The 14,659-nt window shown below is 29.4% G+C and overlaps 1 protein-coding gene across 1 annotated transcript in view; it reads left to right on the forward strand.

The window, feature by feature from the left end:
- Positions 1-14,659, forward strand: part of LOC114121459 (neuronal PAS domain-containing protein 4A) — a 111,225-nt gene that overhangs the window by 12,224 nt on the left and 84,342 nt on the right. The gene's annotated exons all lie outside the window — the stretch shown is intronic.

Raw genomic sequence — 14,659 nt, forward strand, 5'->3', positions numbered from 1 at the left:
TAGTTTTGATCCAAATTGTAAAAATAAAAGCACATAGATAATTCAAGTGTACTGAGTAATATATATATATATATATATATACATGAGTATGTACACACAACACTTTACTAGCTTTACTAGTTGTGGTAACTCACGAACCATCTAGATCGCGTATGCGAGTATGTAGGAGCAATAGGTAAAGAAAAATGAACGATCGAGTTACGAGAAAAAAAGAATACATCTTATAATGCAATGATTAAAATCACCGTGAGAAACCGAAGAATAAGAAGAAGACTGCAGTGCGTTTCATAAATAATAATAATTGGCCTAAATCCGACGTTCGTTATTCGCCTTGTATATGATGGGAGGGGGGTATGCGTCGCCCGAGCTTTCTCTTTATAAATTTATAACACGCTCGTGCGTATTTTTGTGATCACCAATGGTATTAAGATGCTGCACGCCTGCATTCAAACTTTTCCTAATTTTTAACTTTATAGATGTATTATCATTGTTGTTTATAATTCTTAGATTGGTTTAGAAGCTAATAATTTTTTATCTTATATTTTTATAGTTGGAAAAACTTTGTTATGTTCTAATTCAAAAACAAAATTAAATTAACCTTGGATACTAAGTTATAGTTTGTCAGATAATAGCTTATACAGATATTATTAGATGAAATACAGAAGTATAATAAATATTATTTTCAATATTTTTAATAACACCCGCAGTGATATAAAATCATATATTATAATATACTACCTATTCCTGAAATTTGAAATAAACCATAGGTATTGGTATCTTTTTCTTAAATATTTTATCCATGTTGGGCGTTTACTCAACTACGACGCTAGCTTCATTTTTACGTGTACCTACTTTTCAAAGTAGGACACAAACGATTTGCAAAACGAGAAATGCATTTTTATTTCTTATATTATGTTAGGTTTTTTCCCCGACGATGACGGTCTAGAATAAATTATTATGTTTAAAGCTATTGGATGCGAAAATGCATTTGATCAAGTATCGGATTTTATATAATATGTTTATAATATATTATATCGTTTTCAAAACGTGCGTGTATACATTATTGCGTTATTATAGATGTTCAGTAGAAATTACGACCTACGATGAAATTCCAAATACCCAGTACCTAACGCTCCACGTGAATATATTATCGATTGTAATTATTCGTGGTTCTGCAATCCATAATATTATCATAGAATTCAATATTTTGTACGAATAAATAATATTATAATACAACAATACCCTTTACCTCAACATTACGTGAGTTACCATGTAGTAGTTAAAAGTCATGTAAGTTTTAGCCGGTCAACACTAACTTGACATTTGATAGACATCTCTGCGATAGTGTCATGTAAATATGAATATAAAAGTTTTACACACAATGACGTGATTTATTTAAAAAAAAAAAAAAAAAACTATTCACACGAGCGATAATCGTTGCGATTTCACGGTAACGTGTCCATATTATAATAGTGTTGCACGCGCGTTGAGTTTTACGATTCATATCATAAACGGGTTCATCGTGTGAAATTTCGGAACAAACAACATAATATTACATATTATAATATGCTGTTGTAGTATTAATACGAATCTCCAAAATCAAATATATTATTATTATGAACGTTTAATTTTTAATATTTTTTTTTTTTGTTACATCAAAAAGATACGATTATAAGATATAATAGTATTGTATACATAATATTGTATAGGTATATTTATGCAGTCCACAGTTAAGTAATTATTGACGGAAACTCTGTATGGCGCTGCAGACGAGGGCGTAGTCATCTACTATTATAGGACGCGTTAAACGTATAATATATATATATATATATATATATATATATATATTACAAACTATTAATAATTTTGAAATAAAAAATGGTTTCAGCGTTTATAAACTTAAGTTCAATTAGTTACTGTGTAAAGGAGTCGGGGATGAGGAGAATCGGAATTAATAGGTCCTGTTAACAATTATTTAATCTGATACCTATGTATATATTATTCTTAGCGCGAAGGATGTACAATAATTATTGTTATACCTATAACAGCTAATCGTTCTACAATATATATCAATATCGGTGTAACATACTATGTTATTACTTATTATTTTTAGAATCAAAATTGGTCTAAAAAAGTCTATGTGTATAATAATAAATGTATCTATAATAAAGATTTATGTATATATTTAATTTAGTATCTATATTCATAGACCTATATTATACATGAGCACAATACTATTTATATATATATATATATTTAATGAGCATGGTGACAAATCATTCTACGCATATAAACATCGTATACAATGTATTATATAATGCATAGGTATTAGGTACATTTTAATGTGCGTATCTCGTAAAACGCAGAGCAATCAAAGTTTGGACGGCATATAAGTATAATAAAAAAGCAATATGAGAATATTATAAAAAAATCTTGTTCATATATAGTTATATATTATAATATACACATATATACTCGGGTATATTATAACGGACAGAGAAATAATAATTAGACCATTTGATTTATACCACATAAGCGGTGGCGTACAACAGATACCTATGTATATATTATATATCTGTATGACGTATTGAAACGCAGGGCGTACGTCTGTCAGAGTTATTCAATTTTTTTTTCATTCTCCTCTTGCTTTATTTATTTTTTTATACTGTGGGTTCCCTGCGACTTCATAGCCACCTTATTGCTATTACTATACATACTTAAATTATGTATACATATACATAATATAATATTGAATACACACACAGAGTAGTCGTTGTAGTCATTCTGTGTGTTTGTGTGCGCGTGTGTACAGCGGCTGTCAAGACCTCTCTCCCCATTCAGACCTGCCGAGTCTCTTCACCATTTATCAGAGACGTACCGTCGCGGTATCCGTCTCCGTGTGACGCGCACGTATTGAACAGCCGCCGCTGTATCTTCGTATAATATAATAATATAACATATACGCCTGTGTGCCCTGGCAAGCGCGCGAAACTTAACAGAATTAATTGTTTTTTTTTTTTTTTAAATACAGTAATTTTTTTTGTCTGTCTGTTGGTATGTAAATGAATTGTCTTGTATCGTTTATATAATATTATATAGTATATACTGTGTTAATATTCCTTTCATTTATACCCATACGTCCACAGTTTATTTTATTTTGTCCGTTTAACAATAACTGTTTTAATAAAATAATTGTGAGTAGCCAAAGGATTTTTTTCTCATCACATCATATCATGCATGTGTATATAGTATATTATACTAGCTATATATAAGTGTATATATACTTATTACTTATACTTTATAATATATTATGTACTCATCACTTACAATATAGGACTTTACTATAAGTGGATATTGTATTAACTATTGTAATAAAAAATATGACGTACAACATAATTTCACAACACCCGTAATAATAATATAAGGTGCATAATATATAATACAATAATACATATCCTAAAACTTATAGATACATTACATAAAATGATTAACATACAGACGCGTTCACTGGAATTCGATCGTTCGAACTTTGCGAATGATATTCTTGTACTTATTATATTATTGGTATATGAATCTAAACTTTAAAAAAAAACCGGAGAACGTTCGAGAATGCGTGCGTGTGAATATAATTATTTAAATGTGTCGGTACAGCAAGATAAATGCGTAACAGTAGGTAATATATTTAGCACAATATGTGTTTCTGACCACTGAACACAGAGATATTATTCATTGGCGCATTAGTTGTATGACGTCGAGAGGAGTTTTACAATGTAAAAGTTATTGAGTTGAAATAAATATGAGAAGAATATTAATTTATTTTATTTTTACTTTGAAGAGATTATACCAATAACCTGGTATAGTTCTTATTATTTTTTATTTAATCGAATACGGTTCAACATTATAAATTTATAAAGTTTAAAACTCGATTAGCTCTTTCAACGATCATATATATTTATATATATAATAATAATAATTGATTAAACGCAGTGGATGTGTTCTTATTAATCGATTAAGCGATGGCGAGGAATTCGTTAAAATTACATATACCTAAATTCAATCAGTATTAATAATAAAACCATAAACCTAAACTAAACATACAACGATTAATCGTTAAACATATCCTATATGTCTGATAAATACAAGTTTATAAAGTAGTAAATCTGCATTTAGGAATTAAAATGTGAATCATACACATCATCGCACATTTTTGTTTAATGATATATATCTGTATAGAACGGATTATTTATAGTTAGTTCTTATATCGCCATTATGTTAACATAATACTAGTGTTTTACGTATTATTACGTACATGTAGAATATACTCGGTGTATGAGATCGCGTAGACCGATGTGTATAGTTTAATTAAAATCAAATTGATCGTTTAATCGATAATAGTGCGTGTATAAGATTAAAAAAAATTCTAATCATAGGAACATTTAAACATAATTGTAATAGTTATTAATGGATGATAAATAAAATGACCGACATACCTACATTACAAAAATAAATTTGATTCATATTATAATATATATAAGTATATATATATATATTAATCTAAGTTCTAGGTATACCGATTGGCTATATTTATAATTTTTACTCTAATACATCCTTCTGATGACAGCCAGTAACTTACAATCTATTATATTTGGAAAAAAATGTACAAATAATTATTATTTATTTTGTCGTAGAAAAATTATACATTTTTTTCTAACAATATTAAAATAAATTATTGTTATAAGTGCTATAATTATTCGTTTAAATACTTTTCATCAAAAACTTATCTATATAAAAAGGTTGTTTTTTTCGTGTTCGATAATATATATGATACCAATTGGCAATTTATCACTTGTTTATACGAATAAAACATGAAGTCATAGTCCATAATTTAAACGGTGACTGCATATTATATAAACGGTTTATCCGATACAGCTATAGATATTGTAAATAATTCAATACAGACAAAATATACATTAAATATATTATATTAAATGATTTTTAATATTAAGTTTCGATAGTAATTTGGCTGCGATTCATTGCATATTATACCTATTACCCATTTAGACTGAAACGAATAAGAGACGGTCAGTTTCTGATATCACACCAAGTGGTGCTGATATGAATTATATATCTTATAAAATTGTATATTAAGGATAAAAGGATAATATTTCTTTTTGTGAACCCATACCTCGACGTTATTATTATAATAAGTTTCGTTTATTTATCTTATACAATTTTCTTCTCAGATATTATTCGTTTCCTTCCCTCATATTATACCATAATATAGACTACCTATATATTTTCTCTAATTTCTAGTTGTACAACCCTATAGTAGGTAGTATTCGGATCATTTAATCGAATATATTCGATCTTCATACCATCCATAGTCTTCCTTAGAATTTTATATCGTTTGTTATCTACAGAAATATGTGATTGTTTAAATGTTTAATATATTTCTAGATTGTAATATTCTATTAAATCTGAAAACATGAACGTTATTTTTTCATTAAAATATTAACATATGTTATGCGAGTTCATAATTATTGATATGACATTAATTTTTTAAAAGTCTTGAGTTTGAATTATTTATACACAAAGTGAAAAAAAGGTATTTATTGATAGCAAAAATTATAATAGGTATAATATTCAACGTAATACATGCTGTTGAAAATTGAATGTTTAAAACCGTGATTTCAATCATCATAATATGAATAGTTTCCTTCAGGCACCACGTTGCAGTTAACAATACTTATTGGCACATGTAATGAAAATCGACAGTTATTTTCAACGACATATAAATGTATATAATAAATATATATATATTATAATGTATGAAATAGCTATTAACATATCACAATGTAGCATACTCCTCAAGTATTTTTTTTTTATTTTGCTAGGTACCTACTTATACCATCTAATATGTTATTATTGTTATTAATAATAATTACTACTCAATATTATTTTCGTATCATTATACACTTTCACGATGAGTAGCAATATATATTATAATAAATACATTTACCATTTTAATGATAATAATATAGTCAGAGAATAAATTTTTCATAAGGAGTCAACAGGAACTTGTGTTAGTTAACATACTCAGTATTGCCATTTTTGTATAATAACAGCTATATAATTTACACCAATATCTTCATATGTATATACTTATAGCCTATAATTATTTCAAGTAAACCTCTAATAAGTTCTCTATAATATATGTTTATGTTGTACCTACCTATGAATAATATTATGCAATACAAAATACGACCTTACAAATATGTCAATATACAAAGATTAAAATTATCATTTTTATATTATGATGTATTTTCTTACAACTTTTGAAAGTTACAACGTAGCACGATAAAACACATATATAAACATATTTTAACTATTTTTTAATAAATAAATAAATTTCTGAAAGCGGTTTCACACAAATGGTAACATACCCATCTATTATGCTTATTAATTGGTATTCGTGATCACTAACTTAACGACGAATTACCTAAAGCCACAGATTTCTATTTAGAACTAGATTGCCAACTCCCGCTATCAATTGAAGCCAGGTTTTTCGGTTGGCTTTATATGGCAATATTAATTATATTGTATTGTATGTATTGTATTTTATGATGTCTAAACCTGTTGTTAAAAAAAAAATTTTAAATATTTTATATAAATCATTTATTTCTATATTTTACCATTAAAAACCATGTTATTCCTAATACATCTTGTATAGGAAATGCAATGTTTTGCCAACCGACAAAATGGCGAAAACTGATACGAGGAGCTTCAATGTTAATAATATAAATAATATACGAGTTTCTTATCTAGTTAGTATAGAAATCTCAAGTCTGTGCCTAAAGCTTACGCGCAAATCAATGTCTGTCGACGCATTTTATATTTATACATGTTTTACATGAATTTTATTTTTATTTTTGCATAGAATAAAACAATATTAAAAATTACTCTCATTAATAGCTTTATTAAACGTTTGTTTAATGAAAGGTTTATAAAATACCTACATTTATAATGTATACTTATGTATTTTTAAATTCGATAATGTATTGGTTTTACAATGATATATATTTTTCTCGTAAAGTTTTGTAGTAGTAAAAAGATTTCAATATTCAACTCATACAAAATTTAATTTGAATAAGATAATAGATGAGACGATGAGACGATTACTAATATATGTGTTTGAAGTTAGATAGTTATTCAAAATGGAGTAGATCTATTAGAGGCATATGAATCAATTTACCTTAAAAACTATAACATAAATTAATATTTTTTCTTTGTAATTAATAGTAATATTATTTTATTATAAAATTTAATAAATATTATTTACAACAAATACATCTTAAACAACACGAAAATATTTGAAATTTATTGTTAACTAAATACTTCATACATACATATTAAGACATGAGGTTTAGGTTTACCTATATTTTGTTTCATCGTATACCTACAATACAAACGTATACTAGTATTCTTACATTTTGTGACCAAAGAAATACGACTTTTGGAGATATTTATTAAAAATGAATAATATATTATAAATTACAATATTCGTTAACTTAATTCGAAGTTCTTCTACATTGAATTGTACTATTTTAGAGGCCAATAATTTATTTATTATAACGTAATTTGTCTACTACCGTCAAAGTGACAAGTGTTATAACTTATATGAGTGTTCACGATGATTATATTCTATTATAGTAGTTGGGAAATATAAGCGTTATTGATAATAATATTATAATGTACAGTGGATTCCGTCTGATATGCTGCCTATTCTTTCGTCCGTGACCGACCATCGCCTGCACGCATATCGATATTTTTTACGAGTTTATTTCACGCACACTAAGCCCCGCCGACAGCTGTAAACGGACGGATATCGCGGTCTCGTTTGACAGGAATAAAAACACGCTAAACGACTTACGCGCGCACGCCACACTAGGTATATGTCTATCCAATCGAATATAATCGGAAGGCAATTTGTTACGAAATTCTTAACGTTTAACCTTAATATGTTTTTATTATCTATGCTATACAATATTGTGTTGGTATAATGTATGCAATTATTGTGAAGTACTTAATATAATAATATGCAAACGCATAAACTTGTAATTTTTTTGTTTTTATTATTTTTCCGTGCTTCTCGTTCCCAGTCATCATCGCGTCGTCCGTTGATATTTCGCTCGGTCGCGACAACCCGTAAATCAAACGTGGCCCGTCGCGCCACTATATTATTATTATTTGTATGAACCAACTGGAAAACTGGTATGTATAATATTACGTGTATCGTTATCGCACCTGAGTTTTATAGTTTAATCTTTCAATCGACCGTGTCACATAAACAAGCCCGAGTTCTATATAATCCGCGTTTACAAATCAACGGACGAGCGGCGCGCGCGCGCGCGAACGAAGTATTATTATTATTATACTTATATATATGATATTATATTATGGGTTCGTATATACGACCGTCGTGTGCAATGTGCATATTATTATTGTATTATATAAACGTATATTATGTATATTATATTATTATACGTGTGATGTGTAAAAACGCGAGTGTATGTCTAAGAAGTATGAAATTTACTCGGGTGAATATTATATTGTACATTATCGTGGTTATTATTGCTCGTACCGCACGTCGTATACATTATACCTATACCATAGTATATATCTGACGCATCCGCGCCTGCCCGTTTATAATATATACAATATATACATATAATATATATAGAGGTGACTTTTACACGTCGTTTGTCTTACTAAAGCTCCTTTAATTTCATCCGGTCTGCCATTAAATTATATACGCGGGACGTTTATTACAATTCGCGGTCTTATAACGCGAAAATATAAATACGTTTATTTATGTACCTACAGCCATCTTGTCGTCGTCGGCGACGTTGTCATCTCCGCTGTACCCCGATGCCCGTTTTAGCGGCTATATTTATATCTACGTATTACAAGGCGTTAAATCAGACGACAAAGTAATACGCGCGAGCACTTATATTCGCCTGCTTTCTTTTTTCTTAAGATTTTTTTTTTTTTGTTCACCCCGTCATTGCAGCTAACTCGGTATTATTACTTGTATAATATATACATACCTATATATCGGTATCACCTAACATATATAATATAATATACGTATCTTGTGTATCTATACATCATGACCGCGTTATCTTAACACGTATTCGCGTACATATCCGTGTAAATCTCTGACCGGCCACACGTATATTACCATGCGTCGTTATTATATATAGGCGTACGCCACCTCTGGAGAACAGTCATAGCCCGTTGGGTTTCCCTCCGTCCATTTTTCCAGCGGGGGAGAGGCCCCACATCGAGGTCTTAAGAATACCTATACGTATTATTATTAGTTATTATTAGGTATTGTACCTATCGTATGATTTAACTAAGCTATAATAATACGCTTCCACAGACCATCGCCTATCGGACAACATCCGTACACTCATTACTGGATTTTGTTCGATACCTACACGCGTTAAACATAATATATTATAACATCGTATATTTCAAATACTATACACATTAACCTACTAAGTAGCCAAGTAGGTATATAGGTATACTGTATGTACATTATAAATTATAATTAGGTACATAGTTTTTGTATTCAGTTTTACAATAAATCAACTTAATTCCCTAACATACCTTCCTTTTTGTGCCTTTTTTCACATTTTAAAATCTTTTTTTACTGCTTATGCTGCTTTTAAATTTGAAACTTACTTGTTTATACCTATATATAAAAAAGAAAACCATTAAAATGCGCAAGCATGCCGGTCAATGACCAAAACTATCATATTATTGTATTTTATTGAAACGTATATATTTAATAATTTAAACTATATATATATAAAAATATGAACATAGTTAGGACATTATTTATATTCATAAAGAGATTTATAAAAATTATCAAATTATGGAAAAATTAATATGATATATTTAAATGCATTAATTATGTAAATAATAATTCATTATTCTCACCAAGAATACAAATAAGGTGACACGTGATTCATTAATATTATTATTGTGATTCGCATAATATTATACCTATATACCTATACGTATATATAATATATATTACACACGAGTACTAAAATTATATGAAAACGTCATGGTTGCTGTAGCGGATCGTAATGTATGTTGACATGTAATTTTTTTATCGTCACATACACGAGTTTTAAAATGTTTTATTACGTGTAACTGAACGCATAAATATTGTTTTTTTTTCGAATTCGGTCAACATAATCATAAATCATTCGCATACAAATAAAAATATAAATGAAGGAGAAAATGTATTTTAAAATTATTTTCCAGTTTATTTATGTTTACATAATTCAATTAACTTCTGTATAGAATAGTTGGTCGCTGTTATTTTTTTAAGTCATGTTGACGTATCATAAGATAATGATGACAGCCGCATTCTCGTCTTCCGTCTTGCGGTTTGCCATGGGAAATCACAATATTGTTTGATCCCGGAGTCGGCGCCGTCATTTGTTCTGATATTAATCAAAACGTACCCATATTATATACCATTGCACTCATATATTATATTAAAGATTAGGCTAATCAATATTATAGATTCTAACTTATTGATATTTATACTTACCTATATATTACTATAATATCCATAGGTAATGGTTGCTGCAGTACAATAATACCTGATTGGCTGATTATTGTACCTATTTATTTTATTATATACCAGTATTTATGTAAATAATAGTCCACGATATCAACTATCCAGCGTTAAAGTCTTTACTACGTTAAAAATTATGTACTAATAGCGTTGTCGGTCGTATTGGTATATGACATGTGACAATTATTTTTCTAAACGAGAAGTTTGTAAACGAGTTCATTATACTTGAAAGAAAAGAAGAAAACATCAACGCGTTATAACGCATTTATTTTGATACGGTAAATAGGTACCGCACATTCATAATCAAAATTTATAATCTCATATACGGCGCATACTTCTTATGTGAGTCATGTACAATTTGCATGAATTTATCTTCCAGGCCATAATATTATTATTGTTGTGATTATTACGTACACTACTGATGCATTTACATATATTTAATAAGCCTGAATGAGTAGATCGTATTATTATACGCATACGTATATATTACATATTATATTATATACATATAGTATCAAAATATGCTTTTCACGTCTGAAAATGGGAAAAAACAACTGCATATCGGTAATAATATACACGTTTGAACATAAACGATGTTGAAATAATAATAACGTACATAATATGGGGAGTATATATATATACATATACACTGGGGCAAAATGACTATTTATACGGTTCAACACTTAACACATTAAAACATATTTTTATACATACTACACAGTAGCCCGACGATGATTTCCCACTGTTCCATTTGCCCCACGGCTGTAGTCACTGCTCCTGTAGTGTATATACATACAGGTATAAGGTGTAGGTACCCATAATATGGCTAGTCGCGTCATATTTACGGGCATCGTTGTTTATTATACACATACATATATAAATGTATGTGCTCTTAAATGCAAACATACTATAGTACGTATACCTATACTACAACTGACTTCTGCTCGTATATTAGATATGTATGTATACGTGATAATTTCAGTATAGAATATGTTTATTATATTACCCCGCAAGTTGTCGAATATTCAGCTAGTGATCGAGTGGCCGTGGGAAACACGCTGCTGCTGGACTGCATCACGGCAATCGGAATTTAATATTATACGTACAAGTATACAGGTACCTACTCAAACACCAAGTGCAAGTCGCATATATCCCGTATTGATTTTAAAGTAAATGTGTATATATATACATCTTCATGATGAGTCGTTCTATAAGCGCACTTATACGCTCGTATTATTTGTTTTTAAAATATTGTGCAAACAGCACTGTCGTTGCAACGAGAGTATTTTTGCTGTATGCTTCGCGTCAGGCCGTGGGTGACGAGTGCACTATATAAATGGATAAACAATTAATATATTTATATATCGGGTGATCGGAAATTTGTTTTTGAAAATCATGAGGACCGTGAAAACACTGTGTGAAACTTGCATTCGTGTGATGCGAATATCTGATCGCGCTATACATGCACAAAAGAATGAGATATGAGTCATAATAACAATATAATAAGTAGACAAGACATGATAATATTATACCTGCAATGTTAGATTGTGATATAATAATAACATTATAACGAGGCGAAATTTGCAGCGTGACGCACACGCCCCGATGACATTTTTCCACAATGGCCCCGAGATTGACAATGACGAATAACACGCTGAGAAAATGATTCACGTGCGCTTCTTACGCACTCTTTCCGCGTGTGTGAGAGTGTGCGCTGAATGACGACGACAGCATTTATAATAAGACGGGTCTGTGCTTGCTGTTGCTGCTGCTGCTTGCCGCTATTGATGTCCTAGCTCGTTGACGTCTGCACGTAATTTAAAATTTATATAAAAACACGCGTAACATATTTTACTCGGACCTATCACCGCCGTCGCCACAACCCGTGGATCTAATATAAGAACCGACTGTATAGTATGTATGTATATATATATATTATATATAAACACTCGCACACGTGTGTGTGCGCGCGCGCATAACCACACAAACACTCGTCATTGTCATGTCTGTCATTGGTGGATAGGTACCGATATTTTCGATTTTTCAACCTTTTTTTTTTTTTTTAATTGCGATCTGTTATACCAAGCTTATATTATATTTTTTTTTATCTTTCTGCGTATAATTTTATATTATGTAGGTTATTATATATTAATATAACAATATATATGCAAACTCAAAACGCGTTTTTCTTTATAAACGCTATATCTACGTATGTATTTATAAGCGTGTACTACATTAAACTACTCATCATATCGCTTATAGACTGACAAGTGACAACACTTTATTCTAATTTAACGAAACTAAATATTATAAATTTATATATTTATATGATGTGTCTGAAGTGTTGTATATACTATATTATTATGTGCTAACGCGTTCACTAATCATATTATGTGTTTGAAATAAATTAAAAACAGCAGTTTGAGGAGAAAAGTCATTTATACATTGTACATTTATATCATATATAAACGTTCTTTATATTTTACATATTATGATGAGAATCGAATGTTCCTAAATAATATGATAATTTGCAACATTGTATTTATTCGAGAATAGTTGTTAAAGTAATTTCTTGTAGAATTCCGTAGTAATTCGTGAAGTATTTCTTGTTACAATGGCACTATTTAGTATATACAGCTATAAATGGATATATATTTATATGTTACTGGTAATGTAGTTAACATCATGTGAATAATATCGAAATTAACAATACTTTTTGAATAAGTAATTTATAATCTTTAATTGATATACAAAAATATTAACATTACCTACCCAAATAATGTCAACGTTAACCAGTCAATATTGGATAATATTAAATGTTATATTATATTAAAATAAGATAGAGTTTTTGTAGTGTTTGATGTGAGTGTAAATCTTCTAGCTTTTTGCGCAAGTCATGGATGTATGTCATTTAATATTAAAGGATAACACTTAAATTCAATATTTTTCAAATAATATTTCAAGAAATAATTTCAAATATAAAATAAAGCACTAAATTTAATATTGTTAACAATTCAAAATTATATTATCCGAATAATTTTGACATTATCTAAATATTAACATTACCCGTAACATATATGTATAAATAAAATTATAATATATTGACAAGTATTAATATTACATTGAATCATCTATAAAAAAAATATTCAATCTTTGAAATACAATTAATATAAATCACAGCTATTTTATTGCTATTATGAACAGAAGCGTACTCTACAGCGATTTAAGTTTAATCACAGCTTTTGCACAACAATATATACCACTTCGACGAGTTTTTGTCTAGAGACATGTGACGGGCGAACTAAACGATGTTGACGGGGATGTGTAATAAATTTTTAAAGTTACATGTAGTATGACCTTTGTATCGATTTAATAAGCAATGTTTATTAAATTATAATAGAATAATATTAAACGTATACGTGCGAACCACGTGATATTTCTGTCCAAACGGATGTATACACAACATACGCTAATATATTATACTATAATATAACCTTTCATCGGGGGTAATTTAAATTATAATGAACCTAGCGCGACGAGTTAATATTATTTTAATATTCAAATTCGGTTGTGCAAGACGGTTGTTGCGTTTTTTTTTTTTACTTGTCGGACGAATAACATTAATAAAAAAACTAACGCCGCCAATACGTGCAGCGTGGTGGAAATAACAATAAAACACGTGCATTATACGTGTACCTACCCAAGTATTCGCGCAAACTTTCCACGGGATGTTTTTTTTTTTATAATAGACGCAACGACGCCGGAGGCCTGAAGCAGTATTATATCTATCGTTGTTATCGTATACCATTAATCGGCAACGGCCTATATTTATAATAATCTCCGAGATATCGTCGAGACCGGACAAGTGCGCGTGGGTCGCGCGGATAATGTACCTGCACGTCCGCTGTCGCCGTGGTCGCACGCGCTTGTACAAAATACCGGCCGGCGGCCCCGGCCCCAAGGTGATATAATGTACATACTGTACAAAGTGTATAATATATA

Source organism: Aphis gossypii, chromosome 2 (genome assembly GCF_020184175.1).
Source record: "Aphis gossypii isolate Hap1 chromosome 2, ASM2018417v2, whole genome shotgun sequence".
Taxonomy (NCBI): Eukaryota; Metazoa; Arthropoda; class Insecta; order Hemiptera; family Aphididae; genus Aphis; species Aphis gossypii.